Source organism: Nannobrachium achirus, assembly GCF_963921795.1.
Source record: "Nannobrachium achirus genome assembly, chromosome: 7".
NCBI classification, from domain to species: domain Eukaryota; kingdom Metazoa; phylum Chordata; class Actinopteri; order Myctophiformes; family Myctophidae; genus Nannobrachium; species Nannobrachium achirus.
Genome location: NC_137816.1, coordinates 71,746,901 through 71,754,352, shown reverse-complemented (window position 1 = coordinate 71,754,352; position 7,452 = coordinate 71,746,901).

Genomic DNA, 7,452 nt, shown 5'->3' with positions numbered 1-7,452 from the left:
CTGAGGCAATTGAAAAATGTTGAAAAACGAGTAATTGTCCCATGATATGCAGTGATGCACATTATAGATTAAGCATTTAAATGAACATACAGAATGCTCATTATGTTTCTGGGAATAAAAGAAAAAGTTTTAATAACATCTGTCTGTTTGTCAAAAATATATAAATGGATAAATGCAGTTCACTGGAGTGCATAGCCTTTACAAATTGGGCACTGGACAGGAGACGGCTCTTATTTGCTTCGTTCTATTGTTTTATCGCGTTTACCGTGCTAAAATGTGGGGCATGCGTACGCATGGGGGCATGCGTACAAGTGGCTAAATATGTCTTTTTAGACACAATAAGCCAGCAGTTTCTTTATTGCTATTTACAGTAACACTTCTAGCCCACATAAGTCACATCCAACCATGAAAGGTTGTGTTGTATCTTGGGAATGGACTTATTCTGTGTAAAATAACATGTTCAGCCACTTGTACACATGCCCCCAACCACTGAAATAAGAATCTCTATTGTAGAAAGAAGTAAATGAAAACATTTTAACACTCATCTTTTATATTCTTTAATTACAATCTAAAATATGAACCCTTGTTGTAAAAAACTAAAGTTGTCCTTTATGTGACGGAGAGAGTCGCAGCCCCAGCCTTGAAGCCTCAAAAGTCTAGTATCTCCCCCAGACCAAAGAGATGTCTCTTTGGTCTAGTGGTTAAGATATTGGACTTTCACGCGGGAGACCCAGGTTCGAACCCGGGTGGGGAAGTTCGGATCACCTCCGTTACATTTACAAGAGTCTGAAAATGTCTGAAAATGTCACTTTTTGAGCGAGTGGCGTGGCTTGCACTGGAAAGCCAACAGCACTTTATTTTACACCTCTCCTGCTTAGCGGAGAGTGTGGTGTGGTAGAGGAGGTCTCCCCGAACACATGCGTGTGTTCAAAGTGACGACGCAAAGAGCCGCCTCCCGTACAGCGCCCACTAGAGTCCGAAAATGGCACCTTTTTAGGCCATTTTGTGCTCCTGGCTGCACTGGACGGCCAGCAGCACTTGCAATGCTAGCCTCGTAAACCAGTCTCTTCCTACCTTCATTCGAACAGAAGATGGGAGGAGTCAGTTTAGGCTATTGCAATGCTGCCTCTCTCGCTAGTGGAGAGTGTGGTGTGGCCCAATCTATCAGATAATCCACCAAACTCACTCACTCACACACTCACGCTCTAACGCTCACGCTTATCTACGTTTATCTATTCACTCGCTTCAGCAACTGATCCCAAAGTTCACATGGTATTGGCCATTAGCATTATACCAACGCTGACGGAGCCCAAATTTCATTTCTCCCAAATTAAAGCTGTTTATTAGCGTTTTCTACTGTCTGTTGCCAGGGTTACGGTCTGTTCCTCCAGGCCATGGGATCTGGAGCCCCATACACACACACAGCTCCCTCTCTCACAGTTAGGAATGTGCATTCTCTCAGGAATGTGCATTCTCTCTCTCTCTCTCTCTCTCTCTCTCTCTCTCTCTCTCACACACGCTTTCACAGGTGCGTTTGATGTGTGTCTCATCTTCCAACGGGTAAATAAATATACACTCCTCCATGAGCTGCTCCTTACATTATGATGCTCTCACGCACGCACCAGTTACAGTAACTTTCCCCACAACCCACACTCTGCACATATTTTGGAGCACACATCTTTGAACGGGTAAGGTCTAGTCTAAATAAAGAGATAAAGTAAAATTGATAATTAAGTAAGTAACTAGACCTAATTAGGTGTAGCCTACTTGTATCAACAACCAATTGATAGCTGATAGCTCTTCTATGGATTACAGTAGAACGAATGAATTAACATGTTAAGTGGCCTTTAATAGCTCGCATATAGCCTACCACGAATTTCAATCTGAAAGAACCTGGAAAATGTGTTAGGACAATTAGAAGTACACTAGTATAGAGACATACATCATACACGTATTTTTTAAATACATTTGTGTCTTTTAAATAAACATTATTTAGTGCACTTTTATTTTGAAGGCTGCAGCTTGGCTTATTGCAGCATCCTCCCAGGCCGGAAACGTTAGTGCAGCTTACTTCACGGAGCTAATAAAACGTCCCAGTGTTCTTCTTCTATTCGGGTTTATTGGCGGTTGGCAAACAAACTCGTGCATTACCGCCACCTACTGGACCCTTTATTTAATCTGTACGTTTCCCTTCTTGTGATTTATTATTGATACTACAGGTCTATATTACTAAAATCTAAAACATAAGGAAAGAAAATCTGGTATTCCCTATAAACCCTAACCCTATAGGCCTACCTACCTAACCCCATGTTAATATTAAATCCATTTATGTATATGGATATATATTAATAAAGGATTGATTGATTGATTGAAGACTTTATTGTCAGTTTGCATAGGAAAAGGTACAGTTTCATGACGGTACAGTTCACTGGTACAAGGTCAACTAAAAGGAGATCCTAGAAAAGACTAAGCTTATTTCCATAGGAAACCATTAAAGTATCTCATATAACATTGAATGACAGACGGATAGAACACAGTACTATGCAGTAGATAAAATAAAATAAATAAAATGTCCATATACAGTATGGGCATTACAGATGATGCCCTGTTAGGGTACCCCCTTATGCCCATATATGGAGATCCCTGTCCCAATGTCATCAATATTAAGGACATATCTGGGAATGCCCATATTTGGTGATGCAGATGGACATGTTTTGACATAACATTGTTGACTATCATGCAGGTGTAACTGGTCCGACTGGCCATGGCACAACCTCGCGAGGTCGCTTGTCGCCCTGAGGCGTCATACTAGTTATTATTATTGTGACTGTCAGGTCGCAGTTACTATCAAAACCTCCACCAGCTGTCAGTCAGTGAGACTGTCAGTCTGACAGTCTGTCCGTCACACACATAAAATATTGTTTGTATTTCTTTGTATTTTGTGCGCATCTCTGCCTGGAGGGATGATGCCTACATTTACTGTAAATCATGTACCCAAATAAAACCTTTTGGATGCATATTTGTGTGCTGTTTGCCTACACTGAGTCATTTTACAAAAGGGGATATGGCTCATACTCCAGAGTTATTGTCACATATGGTGAGTTCCATTTCGACGATTATGTTTTCAATGTTGCACTCCAGTGTGCTGTAAATGCTTGGCAGTGTGTAGCAAATGCTTAGTTGTGTGTACTGAATGAATGCTGTGTGTCATTTGAAAATATGGCGTGTGGACCAAATGAAAACACAGGTCCATTTTGTGAACACAGTTAAGTGATTTGATGGCAAAAGTGTCATCTTGGGAGGTGAGGTTTAGCATTTTGTGTGTGCAGTTTTGAGAAAGCCGTTATTGTAGTGAAAAGCGTGTGTTAACAATCGTGAAACTGTCATGGAGGAGTTGAGCTAGCTGGAGGATTGGTCAAGTTCCCATTCTTTTTGTGAGGATATTATATTAAATGGATATCTCACTTTCAAATAAACATTACAAATAAACATAGCCTGTGTGAACAATAAGTGAAAATAATTCTTCCGTTAGTATTTGTCAGTGTTCAGAACACTCAGAAAGATAAGATGTCAGCATGGCACAACAGAAACATGGTTTATTTATTTTATTTCAGGTCAAAGCTGTTCTACAGAATCAATGTTAAAGCGGGAGACATTCTACCAGTTTAAAGGCATAGTCGGGGATATCTTAAAAAGTCCTGGAAAAAATTCCATACAAAAAAATGTCTTCACCAATGTGTTTGTAAAGGTGTCTAGTAGTAACACATCTCACAAAGACTGAAATTCAGTTTCCCTGGGAGAATCAGTGACAGCTGCTGAAAGTGAGTAAATTAACTATACAGGATAAAACACACCAAAATAAATATGCTTTAAGTAGCATGTGAGGTGTCAAACTAGGGGTTTTTAATGATTCCTAATCCATTGCAAGCATCTGTTTTGCACAAAAAACATTCATTGAGCTAAAAAACGCCCCCATAACACTATGGTTTAGTGATGAGTCATCACTTTTCACAGTTTTGTGGGAGCTGCCTTTAACCCAAGGAATGTTTTTTTGTACAAAACAAATGCTTGCAATGGATTCAGAATCATGAAAAAACCTTAGTTTGACCCCTCACATGCAACTTAAAGCATATTTATTTTGGTGTGTTTTATCCTGTATAGTTAATTTAATGGGACTCACTTTCAGCATGCAGCTGTCAAGGATTCTCCCAGGGAAACTGAATTTCAGTCTTTGTGAGATGTGTTACTAGACACCTTTACAAACACATTGGTGAAGAAATCTTTTGGTAAGGAATTTATTCCAGGATATGACTATTTCTGGAGATATCCCCCGACTAGCAGGGTTAGGATTAGGGTAACCTAACCCTTAGGGTTAGTCAGGGTTAGCTAACATCCTACCAGTTTAACAGCAGAGTTGATATCTGGGATTTACCCATTTAGGCCTAGAAATTATTGAATGCTTTAACCAGTGAAAAATAGACCTCATGGACAGTATCATTATGGATCAATATAAGACCTAATAGACCTCATGGACAGTATCATTATGGATCAATATAAGACCTAATAGACCTCATGGACAGTATCATTATGGATCAAAATAAGACCAATAGACCTCATGGACAGTCATTATGGATCAATATAAGACCTAATAGACCCCATGGACAGTATCATTATGGATCAATATAAGACCTAATAGACCCCATGGACAGTATCATTATGGATCAATATAAGACCTATAGACCTCATGGACAGTATCATTATGGATCAATATAAGACCTAATAGACCCCATGGACAGTATCATTATGGATCAATATAAGACCTATAGACCCCATGGACAGTATCATTATGGATCAATATAAGTAAGAAAATGAGCCTAGAAGTGATTTAGGGAGGAGTTGTCCTTTAACACTGTTCATGGCATGAGAGGCAGACAGACAGACAGACAGACAGACAGACAGACAGACAGACAGACAGACAGACAGACAGACAGACAGACAGACAGACAGACAGACAGACAGACAGACAGAAAGAGCCCTTCTATTAACTGAACAAACAGTCAACTATGATTGTCATTTTGCTCGTTGAGAACAATTACTAATGAATAATGTCTAAAAGCGTCGCACACTCAACAACAGTTCATAATTAATAATGTACACATTGTACACTCGTCAATAATTCATAATTAATCATCGTCATGCACTTCATCAGAAAGGTTTGCATAGCTCTGTGCCACTGTGTCGCCCTTTTACTAAACTGTGCTTTGTTTGTCCTTCCACACTTTGTAAAGCCTTCAATGTCTTCGTTTGAAACCACTTCTAATACTTAAAGAGGCGGTGCCATAGTTTTGTACTTGTTCTGGTTTTCATGTGTCTAGGAGGTTGACAGTACTTCATTAGACCCCCTGGTGTGGTTGATATGAGCAATTATGCATTCTCTTTTTATTTGGGTTTTAGCTGGAGGCTGCCACCTGCTGGGTCAGACGTGCCGTTCCAAAAACACCCATACTTATTACATCACAGAATCAACCCCTCCCCTAATTACCATTCACCCAAAACATGTGGGTGTGGCTATAACTTCAGCTGAGTCACCACCCAGAATGACAACCACGCATACCAATGAACTGGTGGGTGTGGCCCCATAAAAACATAATTTTAACTCTTTCTGTACACTTTTTTGGAAAAATTCTTCCTCCTAGTATAATCATAATAGTAGATAATCATGTTTTAGAGAGGGGAAATTATGGCACCCCATCTTTAATAGAAATGATATCAATACGTCTAATAGTTAATAGTAATGATGTCATTATATCAATACTTCTAATATTTAATAGAAATGATGTCATTATATCAATATGTCTAATAGGTAATAGTAATGATCGTTACATCCATCAAAAGTCTCTGTTTTATGCAAAAGCACGTTGGACAGAAAAGCCCTGTTTAAACCCCCACCCCCCTCTCCCCCCTGCCCCCCCTCTCTCTCTCTCTCTCTCTCTCTCTCTCTCTCTCTCTCTCTCTCTCTCTCTCTCTCTCTCTCTGTCTCTCCGCGTCCATCTTGTTTGGTGTACGTTCTGGTGAAAAGTCGTTCTGGTGAAAAGTCGTTCTGGTGAAAAGTCGTTGTGGTGAAAAGTCGTTGTGGTGAAAAGTCGACCTTTTCAGACAATGTGGATCCTGTTCCCTTTGATGTCCTTATAAAGGGTTAAAGATGCTCACAACAAGACAAATCATCTCGACTCCTCAGCCGTTCTGGAGTCTGTACCCGTAGGGTAGGGTTATGGTTCCGTTGGTTCGGGTTAGGGTTAGGGGTAGGTTGTATCCATCCATACACCAACGGAACGAGACCTTTGTAGTTGTTTTTTTAATAAATGGAAAAACACAGTTCATTCCATTGATCCAGAGAAGAAAGGTGGACATTAGCACTATCATAGGTCCAGAGAAGAAGGGTGGAGTTTAGCACTATCGGTATCAAAATTAGCCCCTAGTGGTTCCTAGTTTCTCTTCCACTGTTAACGGAAGAGGCGTGGCTTAATAAAGAGGTGTGGCTTCTTAATATGTGATTAAATGACAGAGAAAACCATCATGCAGTTTAACATCTCTTGGAAAAGTATCGTCAACAAGCGTCATCGATAAGTTAACGAGCCTCATCAAGAAGTTAACGAGCGTCATCAACAAGTTAACGAGCGTCATCAATAAGTTAACGAGCGTCATCAATAAGTTAACGAGCGCCATCAAGAAGTTAACGAGCCTCATCAAGAAGTTAACGAGCGTCATCAACAAGTTAACGAGCATCATCAATAAGTTAACGAGCATCATCAATAAGTTAACAAGTCTCATCGAGAAGTTAACGAGTGTCAGTATAACATCAAAAGGCAGACAGACAAACTGTTTTCTTAACAACACTAGAAGAAGGATCAGTATAGAAAGAACTCTGGAGATAAGAGTAAGTGTGAAGGTTAAGCTACTCGTTTGAAGGTAATCTACTGCTGTCAAGTTCTTCCACTCTCTGAAGGAATCATCTGGGGGAGGACTGAAGGACTGAAGGACCAACTTGACGGTCAGCGGTTGCAGAATCCGAGCCCTTTGACGTGGACGGGTAAAAGGACAGGCACTCTGTTGAGGTTGAGTTGATCCAGGGTTGGTTGGTTGTGACGTCCTTCAGAAGGACGGTGGAACAAACATCTGAAGACCCATCGCCACTTAAAGAGTCTTTAGTAAAGAGCATCCTGGAGAGAGCTGTCTGAAGACCCATCACCACTAAAGACCATCCTGGAGAACTTCATGAAGACAGACCATCACTGAAGAGCATCACTGAAGAGCATCACTGAAGAGCATCACTGAAGATAGACCATCCTGAAGAACTTCCTGAAGATAGGCCTCCACTGAAGACCATCCTGAAGAGCAGAGCTGCTTGAAGCCTCAGGATCCGGTGGACTCTCTCAGCTCCAAGGCATCTCC